This window comes from Triticum urartu, chromosome 7A (genome assembly GCF_056163025.1).
Source record: "Triticum urartu cultivar PI428250 chromosome 7A, HENAU_Tu73, whole genome shotgun sequence".
NCBI classification, from domain to species: Eukaryota; Viridiplantae; Streptophyta; class Magnoliopsida; order Poales; family Poaceae; genus Triticum; species Triticum urartu.
Window position 1 is genome coordinate 740,945,076 of NC_141879.1, and position 12,643 is coordinate 740,957,718.

A 12,643-nucleotide genomic window follows, 5' to 3' on the forward strand; every position below is an offset into this window, starting at 1 on the left:
TATGTGGAAAACCATGGAAACATGTACTTTTTGCCAAGGGTGGGTGGCCAACTAAAGTTGGGGATAAGAAGATGCGTATACATCTGCTTCTATACAAATATTTCTCCACTTGGCCGGCCTTCATGAAGCCTTTATGTGCAGTGTACTGTCTTGTCTCCAAGATTCAACTTTTTCTCCTGCTAAAGATTAATCATCTGTTTTGTGAAATATCCATGGCTGGCTGGGTGTTGGGAACTAGAGTCTCCATGTATAGTGTGGTGCATGTGCAGCAAGTGAACAACTAACAGGGTCATTTGTCAAACAATCAAATGGTATGAAAAGTTAAGTGTGACTTTGAGCGATGAATGTCTCACATTCGTTTCATTTATAGATAGTGGATTTCCGGGGTAAATTACTTAGCACCTAGTTCTGTGATCATCAGGGTTATGAAACTAAATGAATCAATAAACTGTGTTAGTTAGGCCTCCCCGCTACAGTTTCATAACTCATAAGGACATATCCAGTAATGTGGCACTATAATTAAACATGAGACTCGTGCTAATAATATCATACTATGATACAATATCTTAACAATTGAAAAGGAAACTTAGTGACAAATAAATCATATACACAATCATTTTGATAAATAAGATATCACTCTAATCTATAATTTCAGAAGTAACTAAAGTGGTATCATGCATATATTTCTTTATCATATTACCCATAGTCAAAGACCTTAGAGCATCTTAACGCATCGCCCAAAACTTACTGCTCCAAACTTCCTCTCAAACCTTAACTCGTCAAATTTGGGGAGTGAAAAACTAGGCGCACCTAGGCTTTCTCCTAAAACTTAGGTCAATAGAAAACATTCTTTTGCTATTTCTGTTAACCTCTTGCCTACAAACTCCATTTCAACTTATATTTACACATCATAGTAATTCAAAACTTCACACGTCCCAACATTGTTTCGAATTAAACTTCCAAGTGATGTATGTAGTAGTTTTGGTGCACATCACACATGTAGAAAGCATCCATGTCTGATCACATGCAACCGCACTAGCTAAATGTAAGTCGATGCATAAGAGAGACTCAATTAGTTGACTAATTAATCAATCACGTACAGAAAGACAACCTAACTAATAACACGGGATGGATCATCTGCATTATATCCATCACCCACCTTAGATATATAGCTGCTACTTTCCACAACCCGATATGATTTGTTAAGTTAATCACACACCAATCATGTATCCCACGATCCGTCAAAAAACACGTTGTAAATATTATTTTAATTACATGATCCATAGATTAGAAGTATAACCACTTGAGTCAAAAGGTCTAGTGCGTTCCACCATCTTCTTGGCTCTTTGAGACTTTCATCGAAAATGGAAACCGGTGCCGGAAAGATTGAATGAAAAGTAGTCCATCGATCGGCAAGGACACCAAAAATAGGTTTACATACTTAACTCAGCCACTCATCTTTAGGGAGCATTCCTGTATACTTTACCTCCTAACTACATGCACACACACTAGCTACATAGCTTTGTGATGGAATAGACACCCATACATCCATCACAAAGCATGAAATTGGGCAAAATTAAGCGCTTTCTTTGTGCAAGAAATTAATTAATTAGTGGGATAATATGATAAGCAAAGTGTTTTCATTCATTACGATGTTTATGTCTTTCCTTATGGAATAAGAAAAGTTGGGGATGGTAAAATATGTAATGACACTACATTTACTTTCTAGCGAGCTCATTTTCTTCAACCCCCAATGCAGTAAGATATATGTAATCCTGGCTAAATAGGCAGTGTGAGCCGCACTAACCCCGTATGGAATGAATCATGTATAGTATCTTATTATATATATTAGTGATATGAAGACTACCTCAGTTCAGCGCGCATAACTGAGCGTTAGGTGGTAGGTACACACACTTTGAGCATTTCCTCCCTTGATTGTGGTCTTTAATTTGGTGGTGAAACGACGAGCTAGGTAGCTCTCGGCTAATCACTTTCACTTTTGCGAAAAGCACAAATTAAAGGGAGATTACAAGTGTGTCTGTCTCTAATCTTCCACACATGCACTGGTTTTGGCTGCTACTTGACTTACTCCTCATATAGTATCGTCACTATAGTATGGTTTACTTTTTTGTGGTGACAAGCTTGATTATACCATGTACTTTTCTAGGCAGAGCAACACTAATTAATAAGCATAGTTAACTTGTCACGGGTGCAAGCAAAATATCCCCAAGTGGCATGAACTGCAGCAGCGCATGCCACTGCTTCGACACATCCTTTTCTTATCAAACTTTTGTTCATCCCTTATGTTTCTGATGATTTGTTTTGTGCATCGGTAACTTCTAAGAATGGTAAACAAATGTGCACCTTGGGAAATTTCATCAAGATTACCTGCAAATTCAGCTTGCCGACGAAGCACCTCTTTCATAGATTCACTTTACAGTAAGACAAATCAAAATCATGGATTAACTTAAGAGAGCCTCATCTTTCCAAACATACTATGGTTGTGGTTGGTCTCCAATTAGAAGTTTAGTAACAACCCGTTGTAATACTCCCTACAGCATCACGACTCACCATATTGTACTATTGCCTTCCATGTAGAAAAACATGACACACCTGCATGAGGAAGCATCCTATAGTGGCATGCATGCATTGAGACCCCGCCCCTACCACATGGGCCTGGCGGCCTTTAGAATACTAGCAGGCGGAGGTGTGGCAGCATGCCGCGCCCGAGCTTAAGCCCGTCGTTAGCCATATGTTGTTGCTCATATTTGTTATTGATAGTTTATCAGGTTTTGGTAAGTGAAGCAAGAATAATATAGTAGGTAATACAGATCATTTGGTCAATTTCATGACTTGGTGACATACATGATAAATAAAATAGTACAATGAAGTGCTGTTTAAGAGAGTAATATTGTGTAGCTAGATGGTGTACAAATGTAGATAAAGAAAAACTTGGTGAAAATACATCATGGCTTTTTAGCACTTCAGATTCTTTGTTCTTGATCTTCATGATTAATTTGGTCTGGATGAACATAAATTGGAGGGTATTTACATCCTTTCGGGTTTTGATTAGGGTGCTCCTCTCGGGCCCATCCACTGAAGATTTTAGTCTATGGAAAAATTATTTCGCAAGCACAACATGATAGCGGCTCGATTAACATATATGGAGTTTACGTGAGAAGACAATTCATCAGCACGGTAATAAGGTTCATTTAGCTGATCAGGAGCAAACAAGTGCCATGATAACTACAGAAACTTAGGATCTTATCAACTATTAATAGCGATTAAAAACATGATATTTTTCTTCTTCTAGAAATGTATGATGAGCACAAATGGAAGTATCAACTGGCTAAATCATATATCTTGTGTAGGCCAAAGGACCTAGGATGGATATGCATCGGAAACATCAAAAATATCAAAATTAAAAATAAGTGCTTGCATAGAAAATAGCTATTCAAGCTACAAAATGGGGAAGGGTGTCTCGCAAGAGCTCCTCCGTAATAAACACTTATATTGCAAGAATATATCTGTTTTGGAAGCCTTCCCGAAGTGGATGCCAAACCAACCAATTCTCTATTTTGGAAGGGCTTGATGAAGTTGGTGATGGCCAATCGATGAGTTCCTGGGAGATACCTGGCTAGGTGAAAATCCGCTTGCGACTATGTACCCTTCAATTTACAATATAGTGTTAAAGGAGATGGTACAGTTCAATATGTTTTTGGATCGACACCTATGGACATCCAATTCAGGAGGGCCATAATTGGTGATAAATTGATGCATGGCTCCTTTAATTTGTATGATGATGTTGGTCAACTTAGCTCACGTGCCGAATGTTTTGGTGGAGAGTTAAGACCAGCAACGTGTTTGTTGTTAAGTCTATGTATGCAAATCTTATAAATATGGGGCCGACTTTTCGCAGAAAAAATATTCGAAAATAAAGTTCCTTTAGAGATAAAATTTTATGTGATTTGTACAGAGGACTATGTATGCAGATCTTGTAAATATGTGGCCGATGTTCCAGAGAAAGAATATTTGGAAAATTAAAGTTCCTTTAGAGATAAAATTTTATGTGATTTGTACAGACGAAGTGATCCTCACCAAATATTATTTGGCTAAAAGAAACCATAAGAGATGTATAAAGTGTTGTTTTGTGTTCAAGATGAAATAATTTAACATTTCTCTATTTCCGCCTTTTCACAGCTTTGATTTGGCGTGCGACTCTTGTTGCATGTAATATGTCACTCCCAACAAATATCCCAAATTTATTTGGAATCTGGTTTGTTGGTATCAACAAAAACCTTAAGGGTTATATCCGTATAGGGGTTTGTGCCTTACTTGGGGGAAATTGGAATTGCTGGAATGACTATGTTTTTAGTGGGTCTTTCTCTATTAACTTTGTGCAGCTTATCTGCAAGGCCAACACATCGATCCGTATGTGATCATCACCTCAAAACGGGGACACTGGGAGCTCATGGCCTATGGGTGCAACCGTATGGAGACGGTTTCACAATCGTTATTCAACCAGTTTGGCTGGCATGTCACTAATAGATTATGTGGTTAAGTCATGTGATCTTAATACGACATTTTGTGGTCATTTTTCTGTTTTCTCATTTTAATTGCTATTGCGTACTTGTTGAACTTTATCCTTTTCTTTTAACAAAGATGGTTGTGTGCATCATGATGATTTAGAGGTCAGAGTCTACCCCTTTTTCAACAACAAAATTGCATTTCTGTGGAGGGATAGAAAACATACAAAAATTTCTCTAGCTGATAACTAGTGGGTTCACCTATAATACTTGCATTACAGTTCAGGCGATATTTTTGCTAAATCACGGTTGATTTTGCAGCCGTTGGAGGTTGGGAAGTCAATGCTACTTTATTTTTTGCAAGACCATCAAGATGTTGACACAATGAAACTTGCTGACCTATGGTTTTCCACCTCGCGGTGTCAGAAAAGCCATCAAAGACGAGGAGAACCGGCGAAACAAGGAATCATCTTTCTAAAACCAGGTGCTTCCATTAGGATTGGCATGTCCCTATAGGAACTGCCGAACTGTACAGTGGCATGATGGGCATATATTTGAGAGAATCATGAAAATGTGAACCTTTTGGCAAAGGTCGCTGACCAGCTAACGTTTGGGATAAGTTCATAAGTAGAAGATAGTATATATGCTTTGCATCCCGTGTCTAAATATCTCTGCATTTTGGCGGGCTTTCATGATGGATGGATGGCCTTTATGTGTACCATCTAGTCTCAAAGATTCACCTTTTCTACGGCCAAAGATTCATCGGCTAGCTGGTAATTGGAATGTACGGCTAGCTAGTGTTAAAGGAGATGGTTTGGGGTTTTTGGGACTTGGGCATGGACGTATGTTTGCTTGGTGCATGCAAGTGCAGCAGATCATGGTCAAGTGAATAATCTTATGAACATTGGAATGTTGAAATTAACTAAGGACATGTTCGGGTTGGTAAGAATCTGCTGGGATTGGGGTTTTGGAACTACGAGCATGTTCGATTGAGCTAAATTCCCTATCAATCTCGCTAACAGCTGCGAAACGGAACAAACCCTAAATGAGGTGCATGGATTGTGTAGGTGTTTCACACTTGTTTGACTCAAAATAATCCAATTTCTAGTACTGCACGCGCGCGTGCGCGCGCACACACACACACGCGTGCGTGCGGCATACATGCACGCATGTCCAAATATGCAGCCGCAAGCTAAAAAAAGTTGATGTATGAGAGGTACTCATGGTCGGAGTAGCATGCAGGCCGGCCGGCTAGAGCAGCGGAGTTGACTAATTAATCAATGAAGAACATACGGGGAGACAACCTAGTAACAGATAACAGGCGATCGATCACTTACAAAACGACAACTCCCCACAGATAGATAGATGCTGCTTTCCGGGACCTGCACCATATACCTTGTTAAGTTACTAGACAGATTAATTAAGAGTAGCTGCTAGTATCATCCATGCAAGCTAAAATGATGGCCAATTAGGTCAAAATCGTCTTGCAACTTGCATGTTCTTGTCCATTTTCTTAGCTCCCTATTGTCGTTTAGCGCCGAAAATGGCGACCAGCGAGAGAAAGAAGTTTCAATTTAAAGCAGCAACTATACATGCTCATATCCGGGGTCTAAACATAGGAAAAGACCCTGGCATATTTTTATAGGAGTGAGAAACACCGTTGAAATATCTGCTCCCTGTGGTGGGGATCGGCTGGCCTAGAACACAGGACTATGTCCCTACCACTGAGCTACACTCAGTTATTCTTGGGGTCTACGATCGAATATATATACACAAACACACTCTCTGAGATGGAAATAAGCATTTCACCAATTTTATTTAGCGCGTTTGTCATGTGCAAAAGTCCAAAGTGTTTTACTTAAGATACTACACAGCCTGTGTAAAATAAAGTAAAAGGGGATTAAACAACCCCACTTTTCTTCCCTTTTCTCCTTTTTTTTCCCGAATATTCTTCCCTTTTTCCTTCCACAAGCTAACTCGCGTATACAATCCCTGATGGTGAGTTGTCGCACTAGCTATGAATGGATCATGTATATCTTAATCAGATTACCTCGACAAGCATAATAAGATCTTCAATATATAGGCGATAGGTAGGTAGTACCACTACCACACTTTGATCGTTTTCCCCATGGTCTTTGCTCTTGGGTGGTGAAACGAGCTGATTGCTCTTTCGCATTGCACTTTCACTTTTAACAAAAGCACATTTGAAAAGAGGATTTAAAGCATGTCTCTATTAAGTTACGACTAGAGCGCTGCCACTTATTCTTAGCACACCAGTGTCAAAAAGCACAAGTAAAAGCATGCGTGTGTCTCGTCGTGCATACATGCATGCACTTGTTTTAGTTACTAGCGCAATGCCACTTAGACCTGCATTCATAGATAGCTGTAGCTAGATTCTACCGCACTTTCTTCTTAGCCAGTGGCCACGCATCATTCTGAAAACACACGAGCCTTTTCTGATAATTCAGTACACAACTTAGGGCATCTCTAAATTGGACCCTCGAACTGCCCACAACCATTCAGATCGTGTGGTTCGGACTTGTTTTGCGATCTAACGCGGGCCTGTATTCGTCCACTGACCCATTTGGACGTCCTTCTTCCCGCAAACTGAAAGCAAACTAGGTGGCTTTACGGCGGTCTGGACAGCAGCCACGTAGGTCTCCGACACCACCGGCTCACCCAAAACCCCTCCCGGACCTCGTATCTCCATCCTTCCCTCTTTCTCTGCATCTGTTTTCCCTATCGCCGATGCCACCACAACACCTCCCAGGCCGTCTGCCAAACACTTCCCGAAGCTCCATGACCTCTACTGCTACACCCTGGTTCCCATGCCACTTTTCCTTTGCCGCCAGTCCACACCTCTCCTCCGTCCACTGCGCAGGTATCATCCGCCCCTATGGTACTCACCACGCCCAACAAGTCTTTGGTGAAATGCCCGTGCTAATTATTTTTACCCTTCTTCTTTGAAGCAATGAATTCGAATATTGAGTACACATATGAGCACAACATTGTGTCGTCCGACAAGGAGGACTACGTGAATGAGACGGCGATGATGTAGGCGGTCCTGGCAAACGCGGAGCGTGCAGAACGTCATGTTCTCAATTCAAAAAGATCGATCAAGGGTCATCGAGTGCTCAGTCAGAAGAGGGCATGCAACCATTTGACACCGATGGATGATTACTTTGCCTGCGATGCTCTATTCGCTGACAAATTTCACCGGCGCTTTCGGATGCGAAAAATGTCTTTGATCGTCTCTACTATGGCATCTGATACTTTGATTACTACTTCATCTTGATGGTCTGGTTATCTGGTTACAATAAGTGCATCGACGCATTGCAGATGCTCTTTTGCATATGATAGGGCCGCTGATTCGTGCGACGAATACATATAGATGTCTGAGAGCACATGCGGAGATAACATGGTCAGATTTGCTACTGCCATGGTCTCGGTGATTGGATCTGAGTACTTGAGGCAACAAATTGTCACAAACGCCGACATGATCTTGGCAATGCCCGAAGCAAGAGGGTGGCCAGGTTTGCTCGGATCTATTGACTACATGCATTGGCGATGGAAGAACTGCCCAATAGCTCTACAAGGGCAATACCAGGGTCATGTTAAAATTCCCACCATCATTCTTGAAGCAGTTGCATAACAGGATTTCTGGATTTGGCATGCTTTCTTTGGAATGCCCAGGTCTGACAATGACATCAATATGCTGCAACTAACTTCATTGTTTGCCAGGCCGATTGAAGGGAAAGCTCCTTCTTGCAATTATATTGTCACTGGCCATGAATACGACATGGGTTACTATCTGGCTGACGGTATCTCCTCCTTGGGCTACTTCTGTCAAAACTATCTTTGAGCCACTTTGTCAGAAAAAAGGTCTCAATTTGCCCAAAGACAAGAAGCGGCTAGAAAGAATGTTGGGAAGGCATTCAGAGTTCTCCATGCCCGTTTTACAATTGTACATGGACCTACTAAACAATGGGCCCGGAAACCTTGTGGGAGATGATGACATGTTGTGTGATCATACATGATCGTGGAGGATGAGGGTGATGACGCTGCCTCAGCTCTTGTTTTGAGAACATGGTGATCCTATCAAACTTTGAGAGCGGAATCCATGCTTGATGAGATTGTTCAAATGCATCAACAAATTCGACATCGAGCAACTCATGAGCAATTGAAGGAAGATGTGATTGAGTATCTCTGGGCGGTTAAAGAACAAAACTAGTACATATGTGCTAGTTGAATTCAAATTTAAACTACTTTAATTTGAAAACAATGTTCGATTGTAATATTTAAACTAGAACTACTACCGCATTTGAACATTTTGAGATAAACTACAACTTGATATGCAGTTATCTTGAGCTTGCGGGCTTTAAAACACATAGAAACGGATGTTTACGGCTAGATTTGGATGGTCGGCTCACGCATTAGTATTCGTGGACTGGTCCCCATCGGTCCATAGACGGATGCGGTGTCCGGTTTGAATGTCAGCCTTGGAGATTCCTTTATGTCCCTAAAATTATAAACTTACTTACAATAGAAGTATGCATTATTTGTAGTCATGTTATGCATACAAATTTTAGTCAAAAGGGGTGTCTCAAATCTCTTTCGCCGATCCGCTTTACAATACGAAATGAGTTGGCACTACCAGTTTTCGTCTTCTTCTAGGGAGCAAAGCACGAGTCAAAAGAAGTAAAGCGTGTCTCGTCTTTTCACACACACAAGCACGCATGGATGGTCTCTAGGAAAGCTGACATATTTAGGCTGTGTTCGGCAGTCCACCGCTCCGTCACCAGAAAGCGGAGCGCGCGGAGCAGCCAATTTGCCGCTCTCCGTATTTGTATTGTATGCCGCTCCGCTCCGCGGCGGAGTTACGGAGCGGAGGGATTCCGAACGGAGCCTTAGCTGCTAACTCCAGCACTGATCACTAGTGTCACAACAATGATTTGCTTAATTTCCACGAATCCGCTTAGCACTGGTAGTAAGCTAAAAGGAGCCAAGCATGCAGGAAGAAACACTCCAAAGTGGCATTTGCGCCCGCCACTAATCCGTGGGTCCCGGCGTTACCTGTTCGCCGGCCGACCCTCCCCTCCCACCACCACGGTCACTTCCATGGCCCCTCCACGCTATAAAACCCCAAGCAGAGCATCGCACACCCGCACGCCAGAGACCAGAGTCAAAGCTAAGCTAATATACAGAGTCCACAGTCCAGACTATACGGCGCACCATAGCCAGCAGCAGAAGCGACACCATGCGCGCTCCGGCGAGCCTCCTGCACCGGACCGCCCTCGCGTCAGCCGGCACCGGCCAGACATCGTCGTCGTCGTCGTCACCACCTCAGCAGCAGGAGCAGACGGCGCCGGTGATGGCGGTGAACTCGGACATGGTGGTTATCCTGGCGTCGCTCCTGTGCGCGCTAGTCTGCGTCCTCGGCCTTGCCCTCGTCTCCCGGTGCACATGCCGGCGACGCCGCTCTGCCTCATCCTCCGACCACTCTCCTCCGCCGCCCAAGGGCCTCAAGAAGAAGGCCATCGACGCGCTTCCCACCGTCTCCTTCGCCGCCGCCGCTTCTCCGACACCAGGGGCGTGCTCGTCCTCTGAGTGTGCGATCTGCCTGGCGGACTTCACGGAAGGGGAGGGCCTGCGGGTGCTCCCACGGTGCGGCCACCACTTCCATGTTGGATGCGTCGATGCCTGGCTCCGGACCTGTGCCACATGCCCCTCCTGCCGTTCCCCCATCATCGTTTCCGCGCCCGTGCAGCCGGCGGCGACACCCACGGTGGTGGTTGTAGTGGCGGCAAACAACATGTGCGGGAGGTGCGGCGAGGTGGCGGCGCCGGCTGGTGGTGAAGATAGCACCACGGTCTTCCCTTAATTACTTTATTTTAATTAATTATGTTTCATTTCCTTTTGTTTTGCTAGTTAGGCTAAGTAATTCGTTATGACGTCTTAGTTAGTTGTGTATTTATTATCAGCTGATAATTAATTATTCAGGTCTGTTGTACACAGTTCTTGAGCTTCATTTTGTTTTACTTCTTCTGCTGTTTTGGTAGTTACGTAGCCTGTTCGTCGATCCAATGCATTGGAATAGCTCAATTTTGTAGCTTGGATGTAAAGTGTATACATTTTTGTTCATTGTTTAATACCAACGTGACCAACTAAAGGGTGTATTTGTTCTAAATAAAAAGGTGCTAGGCCGGTGGATCGCCCCGCGAGCCCTCGAATCTAAGGCATTGAGCGACCGAGCGTCACCTTTATCATTGCAACACAGATTGTATTGCAGAAAAATTCTGCAACACGTATCATGTTGCACAAATTTTTGCAAGAATTTTTTAACAGAGGCCTTGTTAATTTTTTTCTGCAATAGAGGTTTCATTGTAAATTTATTTTTCTACAACAAAGATTTTGCAATAGAGACCTTGCCATATAAACTCATCACTGAGCAATGAGCAGGGGCCACGTTGACCGAAAGAAAGAACAAAAAAATAACTACGTGGTCAGGACACGCGTCGTATGAGTGAGCCGGCGGATGCTCGCGTGCGATCAGCCAGTTGATGCCAAGCATTTTTCAAATAAAAACCAAAGCGTGTAGGTGTAAATTTTTCCTTTATGCGACAGCCATCCGTCTCTTTGTAATACTACCTCTATACCAAAGTATAAGATGTTTGTTAGGCTAATCTAACTACAAAAATGTTTTATATTTTGATATGGAGGAAGTATGGAAGAAATCATTGGGCATAAATGATAAATCGAGTGTGACAATAGCTTACATTTGTCTGTGTGGGTAGGAGCGGAAAGGAATCTATTGTTTGTTGTCAATTCTTTTGTTTTCATCTGGTCCCTGACCGCATGCAGCCAATTAAGCTTTTAGTCTCCATCAGAATCAATCCCCCCATTGATTGAAGCAAACAGGCACAATACCAGCTCGACTGATGGAGATCAAGGTGCCAACTGTAAGAACAACTCCTCATATCCACTTTTTTTGCTGTTGTTCCTGAAAGAATAGTCTTTGTCGCGTGTCAAAATTCATGTCCTAGCCGGCAATGTGGGTGCCATCTCTATCTTCGTGGCAGCTTTATATATACTTTGGGAAGAAAAGAAATTCTACGCCCGATAATGATCCGCCAGACCAGGAGTTGTCAGTCCCCAAGAGTTGAATAGCACAAGCTCGGTGTTGACCAGGTGGACCACACACTAGAATGGTGATGTGTCTGTATGCCATTTATTCTCTACAACACACACACACACAGGCACACACACGCACACGCCCCAAATTGATATCTAAAGAAGTTCAACCAAAACTCTAAACAGGGTCTTGCTGCAGAGAAAAACTGAGCTCTAGACAAGTAAACCTTGTTTTATAGTTTTCCACCTCTCGATGCCAAGGCCATTACCAAAAGTTCCTCCCAAGGATCCTATCCTATTGGGTATCTGTTCCCCGCCTTTTCTCGCTAGGATCTCCTTTTTTTTCCTTTTTAAAGAATGGCATTTTATGCCCAATATCTCGATCGAAGTATGGAGGTCAAGAAGGCTACTTGAGACAAGGGGTACCATGGAAATGCTTGCCAAAGACCATACAAGTTGGTGGCGGGTTACAATTCGTTTAGAAGGAATATGTTCAAGTCAAGTGACGTTTATATATCCGTGAGCTAGAAAAAAAACCAGGTGGCTGGATGACCGATACATCTACACAATAACATAGTAGATGAACAGTGCAATCATGGGCATATATGTGGAAAACCGTGGAAACATAAACCTTTGGGCAAAGGTGGTTGGCCAACTAATGTTGGGGATAAGAAGATGCATATACATCTGCTATTATCCAAATATCTTTCCACCTGGCCGATTTTCATGAGGCCTTTTTGTGTGGTTTACTATCGTGCCTCAAAGATTGCCCCTTTCTCCCGCCAAAGATTTGTGGTGATTGAAATGACCATTGTTGGTTGGGTGTTGGGGACTAAAGCGTGCATGTACAGTGTGGTGCATGCGCAGCACACCAATAACTGAGGGGGGGGGGGGGGGGGGTCAAAGAGATCGGCTTCAAGAGACAAACATGCAGCATTCGTCTTATTTATAGCACCTGGTTTTGTAATCATCTGGATTTTGACACT

General features: G+C 42.9%; 1 pseudogene; it reads left to right on the top strand.

Moving 5' to 3' along the window:
• Nucleotides 1–9,673: 9,673 nt before the first annotated feature.
• On the top strand, nucleotides 9,674–10,538 carry LOC125520912 (putative E3 ubiquitin-protein ligase ATL44 pseudogene; annotated as a pseudogene).
• Nucleotides 10,539–12,643: the final 2,105 nt, after the last annotated feature.